This window comes from Triticum dicoccoides, chromosome 6A (assembly GCF_002162155.2).
Source record: "Triticum dicoccoides isolate Atlit2015 ecotype Zavitan chromosome 6A, WEW_v2.0, whole genome shotgun sequence".
NCBI lineage: Eukaryota > Viridiplantae > Streptophyta > Magnoliopsida > Poales > Poaceae > Triticum > Triticum dicoccoides.
Genome location: NC_041390.1, coordinates 190,555,677 through 190,583,473, shown reverse-complemented (window position 1 = coordinate 190,583,473; position 27,797 = coordinate 190,555,677).

Genomic DNA, 27,797 nt, shown 5'->3' with positions numbered 1-27,797 from the left:
TATTATTTTGCCGTTCTAAGAAAATTTGTATGTGCCATCTGTAGTTTTCAAAATAATTTTCTCTTTTGTGTGCTCATACCGCTCTTGAAACGGTAGGGGGTGGCTGATATGTTTCCATGCTAGACGTGTTATTCTCAAGATGAGTGTTTATTCACTTGTCATTGCATGAGAGTACGACAAAGGTATTAGGGATGCCCAATCCTGAAATGATAAATGAATTTACTTTATGTTGTCAAATGATAAATTCCTTGGAAAGTGTTGCATGGAGGGCACCCGTGGATTCGTTTAGCCGTGGAATGTGAAAGTATGGTGGAAAAAGGAATAACCTTATTTTTTGTTTGGGACCCGCCTATGATATATCTAGCATGGAATGTAGTGGGAACTACTCGATCTTTCGTTGAGAGGAAAAGCATGCCACCCAAAATGTTTTTATCTCTATCTTTTTCGCTTTGAGCTCTGGCACCTCTACAAATCCCTAATTCCCTCGGCAAAGGGCCTCTCTTTTACTTTATGCAATTTTGCTTTTATTTGAGTCTCCATCTTCTCTTATAAAACACCAACTAGGGGGCACTATGATCGTACTTGAGCATTGGGTGTAGCTAATATGCGAGTGTGTTTCACGAATGGATCAATGATTGAGCATAATGGGCTGGGGATAACTTGCTTTAGTATTGATATTTTGAAAGACATGGTTGCTTGTTGATATGGTTGAGTATTGGAATCTTCATGTCAAAACTAGACTATTGCTTTGAATCATATAAAAGTCCAAATGTCCATGCTACAAAGAAAATAATATGTGATGAACATGATAGGCAACATTCCACATCAAAAATTATGTTTTTATATTTTACCCACTCGAGGACGAGCAGGAATTAAGCTTGCGGATGCTGATATGTCTCCAACGTATCTATAATTTTTGATTGTTCCATGCTATTATATTATCATTCTTGGATGTTTTACAATCATTTTATAGCAACTTTATATCAGTTTTTGGGACTAACCTATTGACATAGTGTCCTAGTGCCAGTTGTTGTTTTTTGCTTGTTTTTTACTTCGTAGAAAATCAATACCAAACGGAGTCCAAATGCAGCAAAACTTTTTGGAAAAATTTTCTGGGCCAGAAGACACATGATGGGCCAAAGAAGTACCAGAGGGGTGCCCCGAGGGGGGCACAACTCACCTAGGTGCGCCTGGGGGCCCAGGCGCGCCCTGGTGTGTTGTGCCCACCTTGGTGGCCTCTCACAGTGCCTCTTTGCTCTATAAATACCCCAATATTCCAGAAACCCTAGGGGAGTCGATGAAAATCAATTCCAGCCGCCGCAAGTTGCAGAAACCATAGATCAAATCTAGACACCATCACGGAGGGGTTCATCATCCTCATTGGTGCCTCTACGATGATGTGTGAGTAGTTCGTTGCAGACCTATGGGTCCGTAGTTAGTAGCTAGATGGCTTCCTCTCTCTCTTTTGATTCTCAATACAATGGTCCCTTGGAGATCTATTTGATGTAACTCTTTTTTGTGGTGTGTTTGTTGGGATCAGATGAACTTTGAGTTTATGATTAGATATATGCTTTTATCCATGAAAGTTATTTGAGTCTTTTGATCTCTTATCTGCATGATTACTTATAGCCTCGTATTTCTTCTTCGAATATTTGGTTTAGTTAGGCCGGCTATTAAGGATAACAAGATGGGGCCTATTCCTACATGAATAGATCTTGTCTACATCATGTCATCGTTCTTATTGCATTACTCCATTTCTCCATAAACTTAATACACTAGATGCATGCTGGATAGCGGTCGATGTGTGGAGTAATAGTAGTAGATGTAGGCAGGAGTCGGTCTACTAATCTTGGATGTGATGCCATATAATGATCATTGCCTGGATATCATCATGATTATCCGAAGTTCTATCAATTGTCCAACGGTAATTTGTTTACCCACCGTATGCTATTTTTCTTGAGAGAAGCCATTAGTGAAATCTACGGCCCCCGGGTATCTTATTTATTATATTTTCCTTCGAGATCTATTTTTATTTGCTTTTTATTTTTAGATCTATTAGTCCAAAAACCCAAAAATACCTTGCTGCAATTTTATTTATTTATTTTATCTTGCGTCCCCGCGAGATCTATTTATCCAATCTACTACGATTTTTACCTATCTTTTACCCGGGAGGGATTGATAACCCCTCTTTTACGTCAGGTTGCAAGTGTTTGTTCTTTGTGTGCAGGTGTCGTTCATGTAGTGTTGTGTGGTTCTCCTACTGGTTCCATAACGATGGTCTCATCACTGAGGGAAATACCTACCATAGCTGTGATGCATCATCCCTTCCTCTTTGGGGAAATACGGACGTAGTTCAAGCCGCATGACTTCCGCATGTGCTTGTATGCTTGTATGACTTGAGTCTTGGGTCGTGTGACCCCTACCTGTATGGATATGTTATGTATGGCTCTTTTGAGCCTTCTAAATGAATACTTTGGGTTGTAGAGTTTTGTTGTGATGCCTTGTTGTATTTGCACATATCAAGCATATTGTGTGTATGCTTTTGAAATGTTGGTATGTGTGGGATCCGACAACCTAGTTGTTCATTATTGGTAGCCTCTCTTATGGGGAAATGTCTCCTAGTGATTCTGACGAGCCATGGTTGCTTGCTACTGCTCCAGAATACATGGGATGATCGGCATGTGTCCTTCTTTGCTCCTGTGTCTGTTCCTTCGGGGAAATGTCATGCGGTGTCTACCGGAGTCCTGTTAGCTTGCTATAGCCTGGATTCACTCGCTGCTGACCGACACGTGAATTGTTGGGTCATGTATGCATGTCCCTGTAAGTTAGTGCCACTTTGGGTTTACGACTAGTCTTGTGGGCCTGGGTTCTCTATCATATGGATGCTAGCGACACTATCATATACGTGAGCCAAAAGGCACAAATGGTCCCGGGCCAGGTAAGGTGGCACCCGTGGGGATACCGTGCATGAGGCCGCAAAGTGATATGAGGTGTTACAGGCTAGATCGGTGTGACTTAGGATCGGGGTCCTGACAGCGTTGGCATGAGAGCCGGACTGCCTGTAGGATCTTCAAGCCAAATTGGTTGATGTTGAGTCTAGAAATGCTTTAGTTATATGTTGGCAAATTGATTGTGGAAGGGAAAATAAGGCTCGTTTCACTTCTCTTCTTGTGTTATCTCTCTGAGTCAGCCTCTTCTTTTCTATGGGGGTTAAGAACTGGGCTTCTCTTCTTTCTATCAGATTCACATGTTACTAATCCATAGACTTATAAGACTGATGGTTTCAAGCCCTAGTTCAGTCCCTGTTACTTCTGTGTGTTGCTAGTTGGTCCCAGAACCTTGATATGATTTTGTTGAGTGGCTATGCTACCTTTTGCTGAATGTCTCAAAATCCTTTTTGAGCATTTACAACGGTTACGCTGCCCGATTTCTCCTAGAAATTCTAATGTCTTTGTATTATTTCATTTTTCAGATGGCTGACCCCACCCCCAATCAGGTGGTCCATTTGACCCGGTGCATCGATGTACCAGGTCACATGACCATGTTGGTCCGCGTGATGACTGAGACATGCTATCGTTGGTATCTCGAGTATACTATAGAGGAGTAGTATCGTGATTTCAGCCAGAGCAAGACATCTGCACAGTCAGGATATATCCTTCATATCGTGGAGCTACTGACCCCATCCACTAGACGTATGGACTTGGGGTTACTATCGAGATGTCTGTACAGGATGCTGATTACTCGATGATAACTATAATCCGGGCTAGGCACACCTTACTTTAGAACATTGAGTTCTGCTACATGCCAGCCTCACTCCCCGGCGAGGAGGGTTACTACAATGGTCTCTACACCGATGCTGCTCATGAGGAGCCGCTACTTCGGATTACCACAGAGTTACTGGAGGATAAGGACCGCAAGAATCATGCCCTCCAGATGGGGCTCTTCAACTCTCGAGCACGTCGCTGGGCTACTTTGACACACCTAGCACCCGTCGTTCAGACTGGGTACCTTAATATGGAGGCGATGTATCCCGTTCGATCTCCACTACCGAACCGTATGGATTGGCCCGATGACGGAGGCATCACCCCTCCCAGTGGTCCTCATATGCCACTAGTTGTGGGACCATGGCCACACCCATGTCCGTTTGGACCACAGGCTCCATATGACAGAGAGTTTCCAGATCCCCACATCCAGCTTCTGGGTCATGGAGGTAACCTCTACGAGGCTTACTATGGAGATGCCTGAGGTGGATCGTGGTAGTAGTAGTATTGTAGAAGTTGTATCACCACAGTCCCGTGCGTCTTATGGGATATGACTTGGTGTGTACTGAGTTCCAGAGACGTAGATAAATAATGTATAGGAGTTTGGAGTGCCTCTGATGAGATGTATTGTCCTTTCACTGTAGTTGTACTTTAGCTTGGGCTTGTACTAAACTATGTATGGTGTGTATGACCGATGGTGTATATATGGTTGTTTCCTTGTTACCATGTTGTTCAAACATACGTCTCTGCATTCTGTGTCATCCATTACATTCTTCACTCCTATGCTAGAGTTTTGTCATCCTTGTCTAAACCGTTCTTTTATTTTCCCTAGGATGGTTAACACTTGAAGCAACCCTGCTGCCTAGGAGCAGGGCGAAGCAAGTGGGGCTAGGAATGACAACCTACCCCATCCACCTTCTCGAGTTGAGGTCATGCTGGAAGCGGAGAGGAACAAACATGAGACCAATCGACTACTTGAGCGTATCGAGCAGAACACCGCACACTAGCAGAGGAATGACTTGGTGTCCATCAATGACTTTATCAAGTTGTACCCACCAACTTTCCACCACTTCGTGGAACCTTTTGACGTGGATGACTAGCTTCGCAGCATCACCCACAAGTTACGTTCTGCCAACGTAGCTGAGGCTAACCAGGTCACCTATGCTGCATATCATCTTGAGGGTCCCGCCAGTCTCTACTGGGAGAATTATGAGGCTATGTGTCCCGCCGGTCAGGTTACTACCTGGGTGGACTTCAGTGAGGATTTCTGTGAGCACCACTTCCTAGAGGGCCTAATGGATCACAAAAGGGAGGAGTTCTGTAACTTCACCCAGGGTAAGCTAACTGTGGATGTCTACAACAGTTTGGGAATCTGGCATGCTACGCTCCTGAGGAAGTGTCCACTCAAGCCAAGAAGCAGGCAAGGTTCCGAAAGGGACTTAGCCCTGAGCTTCGCCGCAACCTCCGACTACACGAGTGTACCTCCTTCCGTAAGCTAGTGAACAAGGCCATTAGTGCTGAGACTGACCAGACTGACTATGAGGCTACACGCAAGCACGCCCATGATTTTGGTTCATCATCCGTTTCTTGCTCCTAGAAGCGCCGGGTGTGGGTTCCAAATGCAGCTCTGCCACCCAGACTCACCTCGAGGCCATCTTATGAGGCGCCTCGCCCAAACCAGTAGTATGCACCACCCAAGGCTTATGGTGGACCAGCCGCCAACGCTGCTCCGCGCACTAACACCGTGACATGATTCAAGTGTGGAGAGAAAGGCCACTATATGCGAGAGTGTCCCCAGAACAACAACCCCAACCAGTTCGAGAAGTCCGTTGGCCGTGGAAAGCCAGCGGGAAAGGTGTACTATGCCAAGCCAACCACCATTGCATGTGGCCTTGTCAATTATGTCTCAGCTGAGGAGGCTCATGATGATCCCAACATCGTCCTTGGTACGCTCCTTGTTAATTGCCATCTGGCATCTGTTCTCTGTGATACTGGAGCATCTCATTCGTTCATTTCTGAGAGCTATGCTTGAATGCGGAACATGACATTTTGTGACCCGGGGCCATAGTTTCACTAGAGGCTTCTCTCAACATAGAAAATATTATGGTGGGTGAACAAATTACTGCCGAGCAATTGATAGAAAAGCGCAAAGTTATGACGATGTCTAAGGTAATGATCATGAATATAGGCATGATGTCCGTGTCAAGTAGATCGAAACGATTCTGCATCTACTACTATTACTCCACACATCGACCGATTCCTGCCTGCATATAGAGTATTAATTTCATAAGAATAGGGTAACGCATTAAGTAAGATGACATGATGTAGCGGAATTAACTCAAGAAATATGATGAAACCCCGAACTTGTTATCCTCGATGGCAACAATACAATACGTGTCGGTTCCCCTTCTGTCACTAGGATTGAGCACCGCAAAATTGAAACCGAAGCTAAGCACTTTTTCCATTGCAAGAAAAGCCAATCTAGTTGGCCAAACCAAATCAATAGTTCAAAGAGACTTGCAAAGATATCAAATCATGCATATAAGAATTCAGAGGATCTTCAAATAATACTCATACATAAGTTGATCATAAATCCACAATTCATTTGATCTCGGCAAACACATCGCAAAAAAGTATTACATCGAATAGATCTCCAAGAACATCGAGGAGAACATGGTATTGAGAATCAAAGAGAGAGAGGAAGTCATCTAGCTATTAGCTATGGACCCATAGGTCACTAATCACGCTTCATCGGAGAGGCAATGGTGTTGATGTAGAAGCCCTCCGTGATCGAATCCCCCTCCGGCAGAACGCCAGAAAAGGCCCCTAGATGGGATCTCACGAGTACAGAAGGTTGCGGCAGTGAAAAAGTGGTTTCGTGGCTCCCCTAGAAGGTTTTGTGGTATTTGAGAATATATGGGCGGAAGAAATAGGTCGGTGGAGTCACGAGGTGCCCACAAGGGTGCAGGGCGCGCCTACCCCCTGGGCGTGCCCTCCATCCTGGTGGCCGCCTCGTTGCTACCCTGACGTGCACTCCAAGTCCTCTGGATGTCTTCTGGTCCAAGAAAAATCATCGCGAAAGTTTTATTCCGTTTGGAGTCCATTTGGTATTCCTTTTCTACGAACCTCTAAAACAAGGACAAAACACAGAAACTGGCACTAGGCTCTAGGTTAATAGGTTAGTCCCAAAAATCAAATAAAATAGCATATTAATGCATATAAAACATCCAAAACAGATAATATAATAGCATGGAACAATAAAAAATTATAGATACATTGGAGACACATCACTTCTTTCTTTCCAGTTGTTTGTACTTAGATAAGTTAGCTTGTTGATACGTCTCCAACATATCTATATTTTTTTATTGTTCCATGCTATTATATTATCATTCTTGGATGTTTTACAATAATTTTATAACAACTTTATACCATTTTTGGGACTAACCTATTCACATAGTGCCCGGTGCCAGTTGCTGTTTTTTCCTTGTTTTTTTTACTTCGCAGTAAATCAATACCAAACAGAGTCCAAACACAGAGAAATTTTTGGAGAATTTTTCTGGGCCAAAAGACACAGGATGGGACAAGGAAGTACCAGAGGGGTGTTCCAAGGGGGGCACAACCCACCTGGGCATGCCCTGGTGGGTTGTGCCCACTTCAGTGCCCTCCTGCACCGCCTCTTTGATCTATAAATACCCCAATATTCCAGAAACCCTAGGGGAGTTGACAAAAATCAATTCCAGCCGCCACAAGTTCTAGAAACCATAGATCCAATCTAGACACCATCATGAAGGGGTCATCATCCTCATTGATGCCTCTCCAATGATGCGTGAGTAGTTCATTGTAGACCTATGGGTCCGTAGTTAGTAGCTAGATGGCTTCCTCTCTCTCTTTTGATTCTCGGTACAAGGGTCTCTTGGAGATGTATTTGATGTAACTCTTTTTGCGGTGTGTTTTTTGGGATCCTAAGAACTGCGAGTTTATGATCAGATCTATGTTTTTATCCATGAAAGTTATTTGAGTCTTTTGATCTCTTATATGCATGATTACTTATAGCCTCGTATTTCTTCTTCAAATCTTTGGTTTAGTTAGGCTGACTAGGTCGATTTTTCTTGCCATGGGAAGAGGTGCTTTGTGATGGGCTCGATCTTATGATGCTCGATCCCAGTGACAGAAAGGAAAACGACACGTATATATCGTTGCTACTAAGGATAACAAGATGGGGTCTATTCCTACATGAATAGATCTTGTCATTGCATTACTCCGTTTCTCCATGAACTTAATACACTAGATGCAGGCAGGAGTCGGTCTACTAATCTTCGACGTGATGCCTATATAATGATCATTGCCTGAGTCGGTCTACTAATATTGGATATCGTCATGATTATTTGAAGTTCTATCAATTGCCCAACAGTAATTTGTTTATGCGCTGTATGCTATTTTTCTCGAGAGAAGCCACTAGTGAAATCTATGGCCCCCGCGTCTCTTCTTTATTATATTTGCCTTCGAGATATATTTTTCTTTGATTTTATTTTTAGATCTATTAATACAAAACCCAAAAAAATACCTTGCTGCAATTTTTATTTATTTATTTATTTTATCTCGCGTTTCCGTGAGATTTATTTATCCAATCTACTACAATTTTTTACCTACCTTTTACCCGGAAGGGATTGACAACCCCTCTTTTACGTCGGGTTGCAAGTATTTGTTCTTTGTGTGCAGGTTCCGTTCATGTAGTGTTGCGTGGTTCTCCTACTAGTTCTATAACCTTGGTCTCATCACTGAGGGAAATACCTACCGTAGTTGTGCTGCATCATCCCTTGCTCTTTGGAGAAATACCGACGTTGCTTAAGCCGCATCAAAAGGAATTTCTCGCGCTGTTGCCGGGGAGACATCATCAACATCTACCAGGTTCCTAATCACAAATCTCATCTCCTTGCAATTTACATTATTTTCCATTTGACTCTCATTTTCATCTCCCCCACTTCACAAAATTTTCCGCTTTATTCACCCTGTTTTTCGTTCGTCGTTTTCTTGTCAGATCTATTTTTCATGTGCAATTTTGTTTGTCACTTTTTGTCATTATGGATAGTTCCTCCTCTATTGTGTGCAATCCCGAGAACAAGGTTCTTAACTTTAAATAATGGTGAGGGGATAATTTAAAAGATGCTTGGTATAAGATTTGCGATGCTCATAATAGATCCATTTGTAAGCATTCTACCATTGTTCTTCTTCGTTATTTTTATGTGGGCATGACTACTTGGTATAGATTCGTCCTTGATACAATTACCAGTGGAAATTTATTGATGTGTCCCTTTCTTGATGCTTTTAAGGCTATGGGAAATTTAGTGGTATCACCACCTCTTATGGTTAATGAAACAGCCTTAACTCTTGAGCATGTTATGAAAGGCTAGATGCTATTGAAAAGAAAATGCTTACGGAAGAACATATTGAAAAGTTGGATAAAAATATGCATAATCTTGCTAATAAAATTGGGTCAAAGGAGGGAGAAGTTTTTAAAGTGCTAAAAGAGAAGGGACCGTAATTCATGAAATAATTGAAGCAAGCCCTTCTCGGATTGATAAGTCGAAAGAAATTTTCAGTAATCTAAGCACGGCCTTTCCTCCGCTAGAACTATTGAAAAAACTCCGGTAAAAATTGGTAAGATTAAGCAAGTCACTAAAAAGAAGGGTGCAACTTCTCATAGTAACAAGGAAGATCTTAAGATGATTAGTATTCACCCGGATTTTGTTGAAGTTATACAAGACCCTTTTTGCAATAATGAGTTCTTTAAACTAGTTCCTAGGAATGTTGTTATTGAATATTTATATGCTAAACCCTTGAAGAATTATAAGTGTTTGATTGAGGAGTTGGAAAACCAAGATGACAATATTAGATCTTTGCATTATGCCTAGCTAGGGGCATAAAATGATAGCGCTTGTTGGGAGGCAACCCAGTGAATAAAATTTATTTTTGCGTTTTTCTTTTTGTTATTGAGTGTTTGCATAATTATTCTACTGTTATGATTGAGTTTTTTATGTTTTAATTAGTGTTTGTGCCAAGCAAAGCCTTTGGGATCTTGTTGGGTGATAGTTGATTTGATCTTGTTGAAAAATACAAACTTTTGCGTCCAGAAAAATAATTTTCATTTTTAACAGGAATGTGATAAAATCCTGATTTTTATACACAAGATTGGTATACAAATTTCCCACATTGTTCTAATTTTTCAGAATTTTTGGACTTACGGAAGTATTTGAAGTTTTTAGATTGCTACACACTGTTCTGTTTTTGACAGATTCTGTTTTCTTTGCGTTGTGTGTTTATTTTGACGAATCTATGGTTTCTATTGGAGGGTATAAACTATAGCAAAGTTAGAATATAGTAGATATAATGCAAAACTAAAATATGAATGGCTTTGCAACAGTACTTATAGTAGTGATTTTGCTTTGTTATACTAACGGATCTCATGAAGGTTTTGTTGAGTTTTGTGTGATAGAAGTTTTCAAGTTTTGGGTGAGATCACGATTGATGAAGGAATAAGGAGTAAGATGAGTGAGGGAGTCCTGGATTAGGGGGTCTCCGGACAGCTGGACTATCTCCATTGCCCGGACTGTTAGACTATAAAGATACAAGATTGAAGACTTCGTCTCGTGTCCGGATGGGACTCTACTTGGCGTGGAAGGCAAGCTAGGCAATACGGATATGGATATCTCCTCCTTTGTAACTGACCTTGTGTAACCCTAACCCTCTCTAGTGTCTATATAAACCAAAGGGTTTTTAGTCTGTTGGACAACAATCACAACACACAATCATACCATAGGCTAGCTTCTAGGGTTTAGCCTCTCTGATCTTGTGGTAGATCTACTATTGTACTACCCATATCATCAATATTAATCAAGAAGGACGTAGGGTTTTACCTCCATCAAGGGGCCCGAACCTGGGTAAAACATCATGTCCCCTGCCTCTTGTTACCATCCGGCCTAGACGCACAGTTCAGGGGCCCCTACCCGAGATCCGTCGGTTTTGACACCGACATTGGTGCTTTCATTAAGACTTCCTCTGTGTCGTCGCTGTTAGGCTTGATGGCTCCTACTATCATCAGCAATGCGGTCCAGGGTGAGACTTTTCTCCCCGGACAGATCTTCATCTTCGGTGGCTTTGCACTGCAGGCTAATTCACTTGGCCATTTGGAGCAGATTGAAAGCTACGCCCCTGGCCGTCAGGTCAGATTTGGAAGTTTGAACTACACGGCCGACATCCGCAGAGACTTGATCTTCGACGGATTCGAGCCACAGCCGGGCGCGCCGCACTGTTGCGATAGGTATGACCTAGCTCTGCCGCCGAACAGTACCCCAGAGGTCGCACCCGCATTAGCTCCGACCCTTAGCTCGGAGCCGGTTGCGCCAATCAAGGACGGGTGGTTAGACACCGCCTCAGGGGCTGCAGTCTCAACGGCGATTGAGCCAAACACCAGCATAATCCTCTGCGCAGCCCGTGACTCCAAGGTGCCGGACTCTTTTTCTGACTCCAAACCGCCCGCGCCCCTGCCAATCGAATCCGATTGGGCGCCGATCATGGAATTCACCGCCGCGGATATCTTTTAGCACTCGCCCTTCGGCGACATTCTGAATTCACTAAGGTCTCTCTCTTTGTCAGGAGAGCCCTGGCCGGATTATGGCCAACAAGATTGGGATGCGGACGACGAAGAAATTCGACGCCCACCCGCCACCCACTTAATAGCCACTGTCGATGACTCAACTGACATGCTCGACTTCGACTCCGAAAACATCGACGGTATGGACGATGATGCGGGAGGCGAAGAGGAACCACCGCCCACAAGGCGCTAGACGTCCACTTCATCATATGACGTATACATGGTGGACACACCAAAAGAAGACGACGACAAGGAACGGAAGGATGCACCGAAGGCTTGTTCCCTCGAGAAGCAGTCAAAGCGGCGGTGCAAGCGCCGCCCCAAATCCCGCATCGGTAAAAATAACGATCATACAGACCCTGCGTTGGAGCAGGGCGAACCACTGCCGGACTACGGCAATACGGAGAATCAAACCAAACAAACTAATTCTGTCAAAGATAATAGTCCGGACGACATAACGCCGTACAGGCACCCAGAACAGCAGAATGCCCGTCAAAGGCTTGTTGCCACCGTGAGGAGTCTGAAAAAGCAGAAGCAAAGGCTCAAGGCTGCGCAAGACACACTCCAAATCAGATGGAGTAAAGTACTCAACACAGCAGCGAAGTACGGCGACAATCGCCCCACCAAGAGCTACCCAATGCGGAAGTTGCTACCTGAATTTGATGAGGAGGCCTCAGACCCGCAACAACCAAAAATCAAAATAGCCACCTGGACGGATAAGCGACCTCACGGCCAACATCGAGCGGCAAACAACGCCACTCACAAGCCAATACGCGATCTACGCGAGGGCTCGCACCAAAAGGACGGCGCAACCAGATCCATCTATGGACCACGCAAGCGCGCCCCAGCATACGATGTAACACAACAAACATCCGAACAATGTGGTACACCCAGATACAGGGGTGCCACACACCCCTATGTTTCACCAACGAGGTGCTGGACCATGAATTTCCAGAGGGATTCAAACCCGTAAACATTGCGGCATACGACGGAACAACAGATCCTGGGGTCTGGATTGAGGACTATATCCTCCATATCCATATGGTTCGAGGAGATGATCTGCACGCCATCAAGTACTTACCCCTCAAGCTCAAAGGGCCAGCTCGTCACTGGCTTAAAAGCCTCCCCGAAAACTTCATTGGAAGCTGGGAAGAGCTCGAAGATGCTTTTTGGGAAAATTTTCAAGGGACTTATGTCCGACCTCTGGACGTGGACGATTTGAGTCATATAACTCAACAGCCCAGAGAGTCAGCTCGAAAACTTCGGAACAGGTTTCTTACTAAAAAGAACCAAATTGTCGACTGTCCGGAAGCTGAAGCCTTGGCATATTTTAAGCATAGCATCCGTGACGAATGGCTTGCCAGACACCTCGGCCAAGAAAAGCCGAGAACAATGGCAGCATTAACAAGCCTCATGACCCGCTTTTGCGCGGGTGAGGACAGCTGGCTAGCCAGATGTAGCACAAGCGACCCCAGTACATCTGAAATTAGAGATGGAAACGGGAAATCACGGCGCAACAACAATAACAAACGCCGGAATAAAGAAGACAGCACAAAGAGCATGACAGTAAATGCTGGATTCAAAAACTCTCGGCCAGGTCAGCAAAAGCTGCCCTCTAAAGGCGCCAGAGATGAACTATCCAACCTAAACAAAATTCTGGACCAAATATGTCAGATCCATAGCAGGTAAACCCGCTAATCATACCCACAGAGAATGTTGCGTCTTCAAGCAGTCCGGCAAGCTCAATGCCACACACAAGGGGGGGGGGATACACCAAGCGAAGACGAGGATGAGTCTCTCAAGCAAGACACTGGGGAACAAAAGAAATTTCCACCAGAAGTCAAAACAGTAAACGTGTTACACGTGATCAAGGGAAGAAACAAAATGGCACTCCCAGAAAAATATGCCCAAGGGCCTATCACCGCGGAGTCCTGCCACTGGTCGTCTCAACCAATCACTTTCGACCATCGTGATTACTCAGCAAGTATCCGGCGTGCAGGATGGGCTGCCCTGGTATTAGACCCAATAATTGACGGATACCACTTCACACGAGTCCTGATGGACGGTGGCAGCAGTCTAAACCTGATATACCAGGACACAATCCGCGAAATGGGGATAGACCCAACAAAAATTTGCCATAGCAATACTACCTTTAAAGGAGTAATGCCAGGCCAAGGGGCTCATTGCATGGGCTCCCTGCTACTAAAGGTTATCTTCGGTTCCTCGATAACTTCCGTAGCGAACATTTAACCTTCAACATCGCTCTGTTCCAAAGTGGCTATCAAGCACTACTCGGACGTGAAGCTTTCGCTTGCTTTAATGCAATACCGCACTACGCTTCCCTCACACTCAAGATGCCCGGCCCACGTGGCATCATTACAGTAAACGAAAGTATTAAGCGATCTTTGCGCGCCGAAGAGAGTGCGGCTGCCTTGGCAGCCGCACACTAAAAACAGCCTCACCAACTAAAGCATTTAACAGGTCGTCAAGACCTCAGACACAGTTAGACGAGTCCAGCGCAGCTATATGTAATTCATGTCGGACAATGGTCACACCCCTATTACAAATACAAGGGGCTCAGCGCGCGCAGACAAGTGGCAATTTTTACTTATCTTGAATTATACATGGTTTCTTTAAAAACTATCTTCTTGCACGACAACTTTTTCACCTAAGTTCCTCTCTTTTACAGATGATCATCGTGCTACACCCGTCCAGGATACGGCACAACGGAGACACAGGCACAGACGTGCAGCAGGGACCCGCTCCAAGGATTCTTTTTAGATTAAGACCCTGCGTAAACCTTCTTTACTGTCTCTTGTTGATACATATCCACCGAATTCTCAGCACAGTTGAGAAGGATGCTGACGTCTTGGCATGTGGACACGTCAGAATAATGCACGTACCTGGACACAAGGGGCTTCTTACAAAGGGCACTATTTAGGCCCGGTTTATACCATAAAGACCAAATACCTTAGGGAGTGTTCGGTGTCGCGAGTTTGTCCTTATATGCATCAGCTCCGAATCATTATCTTTGGTCAAATGTTGGGTTTGCCCGGCTCCTGTGTTTTAGTGCCTTACATTTCGCTTTATCGGCTAAGGTAGCACCAGGAGAACTACTGCGATTGTGCCCTGGTTCATCCGGACGAGCACCTCAGTAGAGAAAGCCGAAAACTGACTGTCATGATATAGCGTGAGACTGGTCAACCACTCAATGACCTATCGGAATGTTAGAATTCCTCTGCCTTAACGAAGGGACGTTTTCTGGCCAGGCATGTACACACCCCGCGATCGGGAGAGTGCAGAGCCACCAGGGGCTATCTAGTAGCCCCACTGTCAAACTCCTATGGCTAAGTGAAAGTGTTAAAGCATTATAGTCCGGTTGCCTCGCTCGCTACGCTATCACCTCCTTAATAGGACCAAGACGTTGGGTTAAGTGTGAACACGCGTTTTTTGCGAGCACCTCCGCATTATATGTGTGGGGGTTGAAGCCGACGGATGCAATCTTTCAGGTTATACACATGTATACATAAACGGCCGCACAGGAGGCATCATACTACTTTCAGGCAAAAGTATAAACATAGCCTTATAAAAACTTCATAAAAGCATTGTGTTTACAATGAGAATACATATCACTCAAACATAATATTCTTCGAGCACTGGGCCTCTATCAAACGAGCACCCTCGAGAACCTCCTCGAAATAATGCTCGGCAGCCACTCGACCTATGGCCGAACCCTGCGCCGCAACAGTGGTAGCGTCCATCTCCGCCCAGTATGCTTTAGCACGGGCAAGGGCCATCCGCGAGCCTCCTATGATCGCCGACCTCTTCATCGCATTAATGCACGGCACCGCACCAAGGAACTGCTGCACTAAGCTGAAATAGCTGTTCGGCTTTGGCCTTTCCGGCCATAGCTGATCCACAGCAGACCTCATGGTGAGTCCGGACAACCTATTCAGTTCGGCCCATTCGGCTAGCTGGTCAGTCAATGAAAGTGGACTCTCTGGAACGTGGAATTGCGACTAGAACAGCTTGTCCACTTCATGATCTGTCTGACCTTGGAAGTACTTGGCCGCATCGGCAGCGCTCGCCGCCAAATCCATATACGCATCTGCCGAACTCCACAGCCGATCCAGAGGGGCATACTGTGGATCTCCGAACTTCCTCCGTAACATGAAGGGTTTCCCAGCCGCAATATCCCCGGCTTCCCGCAGCTCCTCCTTCTTTGCTCTCATAGCAGAACGGGTGTCTTTGTTCGCCGCCGTGGCCTTCTCAAGGTCCGTTGTCTTCGCTCGGTTTTCTTTTTCAAGGACCTGGCAATGATCGGCAGCGTCTTTTAATTCTACGGCCATCTTGGCCATCTTCTCTTGGCTCTCGCAATGTGCGGCCTTCTCGGCTTTCAACTCTTTGGCCGCCTTCAAAGCAGCGGCATTACTAATCCTCGCTTGTTCCTTGGCTCGGGCAAGTTTTGCCCGCAAGGTTTCCACGGTGGAAGCTCCATCTGCAGTCACAACATATTAAAGATACTAGCATCATGCTTCTCTTACTATGTGGCGTTAACCAGATAATAACACTTACCCTGTGCCTCGTCAAGCCTCTTATTAACAAGCTCGATGTCGGCGTCTGCCGCATCTAGTTGCCATTTTAATTTGGCAAACTCACTAGTCCGGCTAGCCACCGGAGCTTCCACCACCTGCACATAGGGGCGGTCTGGTTATTGCCTGGGAGTATGATCCTCTGTTCGCCGTCGTTCTTGACGACAACCAGAGTCTCAAGGGATACTATCTACACAGGACACACCTAACATGTGCAGTACTATCACATATTATCTCACGTACCTCAAAGCCTGTCAGTAGACTCATAAAGGCTTCATGTAATCCTCTTTCGGCGGACGAGATTCTCTCTGTCACCGTACCCATCAGCATACGGTGTTCTTCTGAGATTGCCACTCGCCCCACCAACTCCCTCAGAACATCTGACCGCACACTAGACGGTGCCGGACTCTTTTGTCTGCTCTCTTCGGGAGCCAGACGCTGGGGACTTCGGGGGTCTATGGGATTATCTTCTGGCCTCACCGAATCCGGAGAGGCCCTCCATGACGACACTTCGGGGTCGCCCGCTTCTTGAGCGGAGGAGTCCGGGGGAGGTGTTTCGCTCTCCATCATCTCTGGAAGAAGATCCCCCGAAGACGAGCTCAGGTGAGAGGGGCTAAGGCCCGAACTGCAAGATATATGCGGTGGTTATTTTCTCAGAAAAAAGATAGCATACCTTTACTATTAAAGTATTTTGGATCACTTATGACTCGTTGGAGGGCTGATCCCCCCGCGGACTTTGTGCGGCAAAAGCACCCCCCGAGGCAGGACCCTCTGTGGGAGACTTCTTCTCCCGTTTGGAGGCTTCGGCTTCCGGATCCTCGGAAGCAGTCCTTTTCCTCCCCGGGTTGTCCTCCTTCATGGAGACGCTCATTCCCTCGGTTGGAATGGGCAGCGATGGTGGCCCGCGTCCGCCCTTATTATCCCTCCCGGTATCTTCCTTCGAGGACTCCGGGCAAGGTGCGACCTCGAGCATATTTTCCAATACCGGATTTTCCAAACCCTCAGGGAGGGGGCCAAACACCGAATCATCTTCGCCTTTGTTAGCCAGTCCTGGTCAAAAAGCGAATTCTCAGAAATAACTTCGTGACAAATAAAAGACAGTGTGTTCGGCCAGAGGATTTCTTACTTGTTCGGCGGTGCGGTTACTACTCAGGCCCACGTCCTCGGTAATATCCGGACACTCTAGTTGAGGTCCGAAGAATGACTTGTACATCTCCTTGTGCGTCAGGCCGAGGAAACTTTGAATGGCACGCGGTCCCTCTGGGTTGAACTCCCACAAGCGAAGGGGCCGGTGTCCGCAAGGCTGGACTTGATGAACTAGCATAACTTGTATTACCACAGCCAAATTAAAATCTCCCTTGAAGAGATCTCGGATGCGGCTTTGCAGTATAGGCACGTCCTTGGCTGGACCCCAGCTCAGACCTCTGCTAATCCATGACATCAGTTGTGGTGGGGGGGGGGGGCGAGCGGAAAGCGGGGGCAGCCGCCCACTTGGCACTTCTGGGAGCCGTGACGTAAAACCACTCCCGTTGCCATAATTCAGACACCTCTGGAAAGGAACCTTTCGGCCATGGAGCTCCTGCCATCTTGCCTATTGATGCACCTCCGCACGCTGCATGTTGCCCCTCGATCATCTTCGGCTTTACTTCAAAGGTCTTGAGCCACAGGACGAAGTGAGGGGTAACACGGAGGAAGGCCTCACACACGACAATAAATGTCGAGATGTGGAGAAAGGAGTCCGGAGCTAGATCGTGGAAATCTAGCCCGTAATAGAACATCAAACCCCTAATGAAAGGATCCAGAGTGAGGCCTAGGCCTCGGAGTTAGTGGGAGACAAACACAATGTTCTCGTTGGGTTCGGGAGTAGGGACGATCTGACCTCGAGCAGGCAGCCGGTGCGAAACCTCAGCGGTCAGGTATCTGGCCTCCCTCAAATTCTTAATGTCCTCTTCCGTAACGGAGGAGGGCATCCATCAGCCTTGAAGGCTGGATCCAGACATGATTGAAGATCCGGAGCATCTAACCTGGGCTTTGGGTGTTAGAACTCGAGGCGGGAGAAGGGTTCGATTGAGCACGAGAGGGAAAAAGCAAAAACCTCGTCCCTTTATAAAGAGGGTGAATATCAAGCGTCCTCTCCGTAGCCGTTTAGGACTTGACTATAATCTAGGAGTCCTAGACACGGTGGGTTACCCACGATCGCATTAATGAGAATCCCGTAATTGGGGGAACACAATCTCCGCTTCGGCAAGACGTGTCAAGAAACCGCCTCGCTTTATGTGTGGAGCTGGTTGAAGAAAAACGGTTCGAATAATCGCCGGGCCATGACACAACGTCATGCTACCAAAACGAGTCAGCGAATTGGATTTGCGAAAATATTATTCTCTCTACGGTGGTATGTGGAACTTATTTTGCAGGGTCGGACACTATCCTCGTATTCAAATTCTTCTGTGATGTATTCGGAGAAGGAACCCGCCTTGCAATGCCGAAGACAATACTGCGCGCCGGACTCATCGTCATTGAAGCCTGCTTCAGGGGCTACTAAGGGAGTCCAGGATTAGGGGGTCTCCGGACAGCCGGACTATCTCCATTGGCCGGACTGTTAGACTATGAAGATACAAGATTGAAGACTTCGTCTCGTGTCCGGATGGGACTCTACTTGGCGTGGAAGGCAAGCTAGGCAATACGGATATGGATATATCCTCCTTTGTAACCGACCTTGTGTAACCCTAACCCTCTCCGGTGTCTACATAAACCAAAGTGTTTTTAGTCCGTAGGACAACAATCACAACATACAATCATACCATAGGCTAGCTTCTAGGGTTTAGCCTCTCTGATCTCGTGGTAGATCTACTCTTGTACTACCCATATCATCAATATTAATCAAGCAGGACGTAGGGTTTTACCTCCATCAAGAGGCCCGAACCTGGGTAAAACATCATGTCCCCTGCCTCCTGTTACCATCCGGCCTAGACGCACAGTTTGGGACCCCCTACCCGAGATCCGCCGGTTTTGACACCGACAACGAGCCTAACTTGGGTATGCCCCATGGCATCCCAAGCCATTATCTAAAATAGAAGCAAGCAACTAAGCTTGGGTATGCCCGAGTGGCATCCCCTCTTTCTTCTAACGACCATCGGTATTTTACTTGGAGCTATATTTTTATTCGTCACATATCATGAGTTTTGCTTGGAGTGTCTTGTATGATATGAGTCTTTGCTTGTTTTTATTTTTAGTCATCTATCCTTGCTGGACACACCTATTTGAGAGAGCCAAAATTATGCTATGACTTATTAGAATTACTCTCTATGCTTCACTTAAATCTTTTTGAGCTACGGAATGGCTCTAGTACTTCACTTATATCTTTTTGAGCACGGTGTGCTTCGCTATTTTTGGAGAAATGCTCTATTGCTTCACTTAGATTTATTTGAGAGATAGTAATTTTTTTAGAAATTCTCATGCTTCACTTATATTATTTTGAGAGTTTGTGATTCCCTATGCAAGCACGAAAGTCCATAGTTATGCAATGAAATTATATCCTACTTGTGGTGCACTATTCGGTGTTAGTTATGCTTAATGCTCGCTTATGAGATTTTTCTTTTCTTGGTTGGATGCTTCTCAATCTTTTGCTAGCCTTCATTTGCACGAAGTATGATCACTACTTGTGCATCTAAAATCCTTAAACCCAGTTTTGCCACATGAGTCCACTATACCTACCTATATGCGGTATTATTTTGCTGTTCTAAGAAAATTTGTATGTGCCATCTGTAATTTTCAAAATAATTTTATCTTTTGTGTGCTCGTACCGCTCTTGAAATGGTAGGGGGTGGCTGATATGCTTCCATGCTAGACATGTTATTCTCAAGATGAGTGTTTATTCACTTGTCATTGCACGAGAGTACGACAAAGGTATTAGGGATGCCCAGTCCTGAAATGAAAAATGAATCAACAGGCCCTGCATCTGGTGTAATAGTAATCTGTGAGCCACAGAGACTCAGCATCTCGCGCCCTCGCGATCAAGACTATTTAAGCTTATAGGTAAGGCAAGGTAAAATATGTGGAGCTGCAGCAAGCGACTAGCAAATATGGTGGCTATCATGTTCGCAAAAGAGAGCGAGAAGAGGAGGCAAAGCACGTGCGAGAAACTAGAGAACAACCTGCGCAAGCATTACTCCAACACCGTGTTCACTTCCCGGACTCCGCCGAGAAGAGACCATCACGGCAACTCACACTGTTGATTCATTTTAATTAAGTTAAGGTTCAAGTTATCTACAACCGGACATTAACAAATTCCCATCTGCCCATAACCGTGGGCACGGCTTTCAAAAGTTCAAATCCCTGCAGGGGAGTCCCAACTTAGCCCATGACGAGCTCTCACGGTCAACGAAGGAATAGACCTCCTCCCGAGACGTTCCGATCAGACTCGGTACCTCGGTTCTTCAAGACACTTCGACAGGTTAAAACAAGACCAGCAACACCACCCAGATGTGCCGACAAATCCTGATAGGAGTTGCACATATCTCGTTCTCAGGGCACACCGGATGAGCAAGACGTCGGGTAGGCCAGCCCAGAGTTGCCCCTGGTAGCCCCGGACATCACTCGGTTGGACCAACACTCAGAGGAGCACTGGCCCGGGGGGGCTAAAATAAGATGACCCTCAGGCTCCGGAAACCCAAGGGAAAAAGAGGCTAGGTGGCAAATGGTAAGACCAAGGTTGGGCATTGCTGGACAAGCTTTAATCAAGGCGAACTATCAAGGGTTTCCCATTATAACCCAACCGCATAAGGAACGCAAAATCCGGGAACATAACACCGATATGACGGAAACTAGGGCGGCAAGAGTGGAACAAAACACTAGGCGAGAGGCCGAGCCTTCCACCCTTTACCAAGTATATAGATGCATTAAGATAACATGGCAATATAATGATATCCCAACAAGTAAATAAATGTTCCAACAAGGAACGGTCTCCAATCTTCACCTGCAACTAGCAACGCTATAAGAGGGGCTGAGCAAAGCGGTAACATAGCCAATCAACGGTTTGCTAGGACATGGTGGGTTAGAGGTTTGACATGGCAATTTAGGAGGCTTGAAATCAAGTGGTAGGCATCGTAGCATTGGCATAGCAAAAGAGCGAGCATCTAGCAAAGCAAAGATAGTAGTGATTTCGAGGGTATGATCATCTTGCCTGCAAAGTTGTCAGAGTTGATTGGATCCTCGAAAGCAAACTCAACGGGCTCCTCGTTAGTGAACTCGTCTCCCGGCTCTACCCAAACAAAACAAACAAGCAAATGGAACACAATCAACCACGTGCAAAGCTCAAACAATATGATGCAAAGGTGGTATGCTATGCGGGATGCGATGCGGGATGCATATGCAAGATTTGACAAGGGATGCATGAACCTGGCCTCAACTTGGAAATCCAAGTGAGATGAAATCACTTGAAAACGATATAAAGAACGCCGAAATCGGAGTTACGGTTTGGAAATGGCAAGCAATTCAAATATGGCCACGTTCTGCGATTTACAGCAAGTAGCCATCTAAATGCAACAAGATGAACATGCTACAGCACCCAAACATGGCAACAAAATACATGGCAGGGATGCATTCAAGATGCTTAACAAAAGTCTAGCACTGAGATACGGCCAATTCATCCATTAATAGGTTCAAACAAGCATGGCAAAAATGCATATGGTAAACAGATTTCATACTTAGTGAAATTAACACTTGTCTGGAATTTCAGAACAGATAGCACCCTTTGGAGAAACAAAACTACCTGCTACAGGATCTGAACATGGCAAAGTAAAGCATTGCATGGAGCTACTCAAAGAGCTTAACAAAAGTCCCTTAGTTACCTTGAGCCAAAAGGGATCAGAAAATACAATTGCAAGCATGTGAACATGGCAAAAACATAATCAGATCACAGACTTAGTGAAAACTGGAGCATGCTGAAACAGATATCAAGTAGGCATGTTTACGAGCTCGATGCACTCACTACAGAGCAAGTCATGACAATCTAAGCATACATCCATCAAGAATACACAAAATGCAAGCTATACATGGCAAGAACAATAGCATAGCATGCACGGATCAACTACAACATCATCGGCAAAATTGCTAACAAGTAGACAATCTGCCCAGATTCACGAGATAGCAAAAGTAGAGCTCGATTGACTCAAGCTAGGGTGCTCCATAATTGCAAACAAAGACACGGATGGATAGAGCACTAAAAGATTAACAAAACATCCTTACTGATCATCCTCAAAAGAGGCACGAATCACTAGGAAACACCATGAACATATGGCCATATGAGATAAACAGGTCAAGGACTTAGTGGAAATGCTAAGTCCCTGAAATCAGCATTACCAAGTGCCTCACATTGCAAGCTTGTGCTAGTCACCACACACATCACAAAAAATACATGGGTTGCACCTCTGGAAAGATGGCAAAACCCTTAACAAAACATACGTAGAGCTCATGGGCAGATCATGCACACAATAATCATGGCAAAAATGACAAATATCTAAATGGAGAAGCAGATCTGACAATTATCTCAAGTAGCACTCTTCTAACAGCATTTCGGACATCAAGATGAACTCTAATGAAAATGATTCAATGGAATGAAATGATGTACTCTCTTAGATGAACATTTTGATATGCTATATGCCCAAAACGGATCTACGGATGCAAAGTTACAACATGATGAAGATGGGCATAAGGATCTGAGAATTTAGGACTTAGAAGAAAAATTAGACCTCTCCGGGACAGATTTAGGGTTTGCCGGGTGCGGAAGCCGAGGTTCGTCGGGATCTTGCTGGAGTAGCGTCGCGGCGGCCGGAGTCAGCCGGAGAAGAGGAAGGAGAGGTCGGGTGGAGGCGGCGGTGCACGGCGGCGCGGGGTCGGAGGGGCCCGCCGCCGTGGAGCTTTGTGTTGGGGAATGTTGCAGAAAATTAAAATTTTTCCTACGGTTTCACCAAGATCCATCTATGAGTTCATCTAAGCAACGAGTCTAGGGAGAGAGTTTGCATCTACATACCACTTGTAGATCGCGTGCGGAAGCTTGCAAGGTGATGATGTAGTCGTACTCGACGTGATCCAAATCACCGATGACCAGCGCCGAACGGACGGCACCTTCGCGTTCAACACACATACGGGACGGGAGACGTCTCCTCCTTCTTGATCCAGCAAGGGGGAAGGAGAGGTTGATGAAGATCTAGCAGCACGACGGCGTGGTGGTGGATGCAGGGCGTCACAGCAGCAGGGCTTCGCCGAGACTACGAGGGAGAGACGTAACGGGGGGAGGTGGAGGCGCCAGGGGCTGGTGTATGAAGTCCCTCCTCTCCCCCACTATATATAGGGGTGCCAGGGGGGGCGCCGGCCCTAGTAGATGAGATCTACTAGGGGGGGCGGCGGCCTAGGGGAGGTTTCCCTCCCCCCCAAGGCACCTAGGGGTGCCTTCCACCACTAGGACTCCTCCTAGGGGAAAACCCTAGGCGCATGCGCCTATAGGGGCTGGTGCCCTTGGCCCATGATGGCCAAGGCGCACCCCCTACAGACCATGTGGCCCCCCGGGACAGGTGGCCCCACCCGGTGGACCCCCGGGACCCTTCCGGTGGTCCCGGTACAATACCGATAACCCCGAAACTTGTCCCGATGCCCGAAATAGCACTTCCTATATATAATTCTTTACCTCCGGACCATTCCGGAACTCCTCGTGACGTCCGGGATCTCATCCGGGACTCCGAACAACATTCGGGTTTCTGCATATACATATCTTCATAACCCTAGCGTCACCGAACCTTAAGTGTGTAGACCCTACGGGTTCGGGAGACATGCAGACATGACCGAGACGCTCTCAGTCAATAACCATCAGCGGGATCTGGATACCCATGATGGCTCCCACATGCTCCTCGATGTTGTCATCGGATGAACCACTATGTCGAGGATTCGATCAAACCCTGTATGCAATTCCCTTTGTCAATCGGTACGTTACTTGCCCGAGACTCGATCGACGGTATCCCAATACCTTGTTCAGTCTCGTTACCGGCAAGTCACTTTACTCGTACCGTAATGCATGATCCCGTGTCCAACACCTTGGTCACATTGAGCTCAATATGATGATGCATTACCGAGTGGGCCCAGAGATACCTCTCCGTCATACGGAGTGACAAATCCCAGTCTCGATCCGTGTCAACCCAACAGCTACTTTCGGAGTTACCTGTAATGCACATTTATAGTCACCCAGTTACGTTGTGATGTTTGATACACCCAAGGCACTCTTACGGTATCCGGGAGTTACACGATCTCATGGTCGAAGGAAGAGATACTTGACACTTGCAAAGCTCTAGCAAAACGAACTACACGATCTTTTATGCTATGCTTAGGATTGGGTCTTGTCCATCACATCATTCTCCTAATGATGTGATCCCGTTATCAACGACATCCAATGTCCATAGTCAGGAAACCATGACTATCTGTTGATCACAACGAGCTGGTCAACTAGAGGCTTACCAGGGACATAGTGTGGTCTAAGTATTCACACGTGTATTACGATTTCCGGATAATACAGTTATAGCATGAATAAAAGACAATTATCATGAACAATGAAATATAATAATACTTTTATTATTGCCTCTAGGGCATATTTCCAACAGTCTCCCACTTGCACTAGAGTCACCAATCTAGTTACATTGTGATGAACCGAACACCCATAGAGTTCTGGTGTTGATCATGTTTTGCACGCGAGAGAGGTTTAGTCAGCGGATCTGCGACATTCAGATCCGTGTGCACTTTGCAAATCTCTATGTCTCCATCTTGAACATTTTCACGGATGGAGTTGAAACGACGCTTGATGTGCCTGGTCTTCTTGTGAAACCTGGGCTCCTTTGCGAGGGCAATAGCTCCAGTGTTGTCACAGAAGAGTTTGATCGGCCCCGACGCATTGGGTATGACTCCTAGGTCGGTGATGAACTCCTTTACCCAAATCGCTTTATGTGCTGCCTCCGAGGCTGCCATGTACTCCACTTCACATGTAGATCCCGCCACGACGCTCTGCTTGCAGCTGCACCAGCTTACTGCTCCACCATTCAACATATACACGTATCCGGTTTGTGACTTAGAGTCATCCGGATCTGAGTCGAAGCTAGCGTCGACGTAACCCTTTACGACGAGCTCTTCGTCTCCTCCATAAATGAGAAACATGTCCTTTGTCCTTTTCAGGTACTTCAGGATATTCTTGACCGCTGTCCAGTGTTCCTTGCCGGGATTACTTTGGTATCTTGCTACCAAACTTACGGCAAGGTTTACATCGGGTCTGGTACATAGCATGGCATACATAATAGATCCTATGGCTGAAGCATAGGGGATGACACTCATCTCTTCTTTATCTTTTGCCGTGGTCGGTGACTGAGCTGAGCTCAGTCTCATACCTTGTAACATAGGCAAGAACCCCTTCTTGGACTGATCCATTCTGAATCTCTTCAAAATCTTATCAAGGTATGTGCTTTGTGAAAGACCTATGAGGCGTCTCGATCTATCTCTATAGATCTTGATGCCTAATATATAAGCAGCTTCTCCAAGGTCCTTCATTGAAAAACACTTATTCAAGTAGGCCTTAATGCTGTCCAGAAATTCTATATTATTTCCCATCAGGAGTATGTCATCTACATATAATATGAGAAATGCTATAGAGCTCCCACTCACTTTCTTGTAAACGCAGGCTTCTCCATAAGTCTGCATAAACCCAAACGCTTTGATCATCTCATCAAAGCGAATGTTCCAACTCCGAGATGCTTGCACCAGTCCATAAATGGATCGCTGGAGCTTGCATACTTTGTTAGCGTTCCGAGGATCGACAAAACCTTCCGGCTGCATCATATATAGTTCTTCCTTAAGATGCCCGTTAAGGAATGCTGTTTTGACGTCCATCTGCCATATCTCATAATCATAGTATGCGGCAATTGCTAACATGATTCGGACGGACTTTAGCTTCGCTACGGGAGAGAATGTCTCGTCGTAGTCAATCCCTTGAACCTGTCGATAACCCTTAGCGACAAGTCGAGCTTTATAGATGGTAACATTACCATCCGCGTCCGTCTTCTTCTTAAAGATCCATTTGTTTTCTATCGCTCGCCGATCATCGGGCAAGTCTGTCAAAGTCCATACTTTGTTTTCATACATGGATTCTATCTCGGATTTCATGGCTTCAAGCCATTTGTTGGAATCTGGGCCCGCCATTGCTTCTTCATAGTTCGAAGGTTCATTGTTGTCTAACAACATGATTTCCAGGACAGGGTTGCCATACCACTCTGGTGCGGAACGTGTCCTTGTGGACCTACGAAGTTCAGCAGTAACTTGATCCGAAGTACCTTGATCATTATCATGGATTTCCTCTTCAGTTGGTGTGGGCATCACAGGAACGGTTTCCTGTGCTGCGTCACTATCCCGCTCAAGAGGTAGTACTTCATCGAGTTCTACTTTCCTCCCACTTACTTCTTTCAAGAGAAACTCTTTTTCCAGAAAGCATCCGTTCTTGGCAACAATGATCTTGCCTTCGGATCTTAAATAGAAGGTATACCCTACAGTTTCCTTAGGGTATCCTATGAATACGCATTTTTCCGACTTGGGTTCGAGCTTTTCAGGTTGAAGTTTCTTGACATAAGCTTCGCATCCCCAAACTTTTAGAAACGACAACTTAGGTTTCTTTCCAAACCATAATTCATACGGTGTCGTCTCAACGGATTTAGACGGTGCCCTATTTAAAGTGAATGTAGCTGTCTCTAGAGCGTATCCCCAAAATGATAGCGGTAAATCGGTAAGAGACATCATAGACCGCACCATATCCAATAGAGTGCGATTACGACGTTCGGACACACCGTTTCGCTGAGGTGTTCCAGGCGGCGTGAGCTATGAAACGATTCCACATTTCTTTAAGTGTGTACCAAATTCGTGACTTAAGTATTCTCCTCCACGATCTGATCGTAAGAATTTTATCTTTCGGTCACGTTGATTCTCCACCTCATTCTGAAATTCCTTGAACTTTTCAAAGGTCTCAGACTTGTGTTTCATTAAGTAGACATACCCATATCTACTCAAGTCATCTGTGAGAGTGAGAACATAACGATATCCTCCGCGAGCCTCAACGCTCATTGGACCGCACACATTGGTATGTATGATTTCCAACAAGTTGGTTGCTCGCTCCATTGTTCCGGAGAACGGAGTCTTGGTCATTTTGCCCAAGAGGCATGGTTCGCACGTGTCAAACGATTCATAATCAAGAGACTCTAAAAGTCCATTGGCATGGAGCTTCTTCATGCGCTTGACACCAATGTGACCAAGGCGGCAGTGCCACAAGTATGTGGGACTATCGTTATCAATTTTAAATCTTTTGGCATCTACACTGTGAACATGTGTAATATTACGTTCGAGATTCATTAAGAATAAACCATTGACCATTGGAGCATGACCATAAAACATATCTCTCATATAAATCGAACAACCATTATTCTCAGACTTAAATGAGTAGCCATCTCGTATTAAACGAGATCCTGATACAATGTTCATGCTCAAACTTGGCACTAAATAACAATTATTAAGGTTCAAAACTAATCCCGTAGGTAAATGTAGAGGCAGCGTGCCGACGGCGATCACATCGACTCTGGAACCATTCCCGACGCGCATCGTCACCTCGTCCTTCGCCAGTCTCCGTTTATTCCGCAGCTCCTGCTGTGAGTTACAAATATGAGCAACGGCACCGGTATCAAATACCCAGGAGTTACTACGAGTACTGGTAAGGTACAC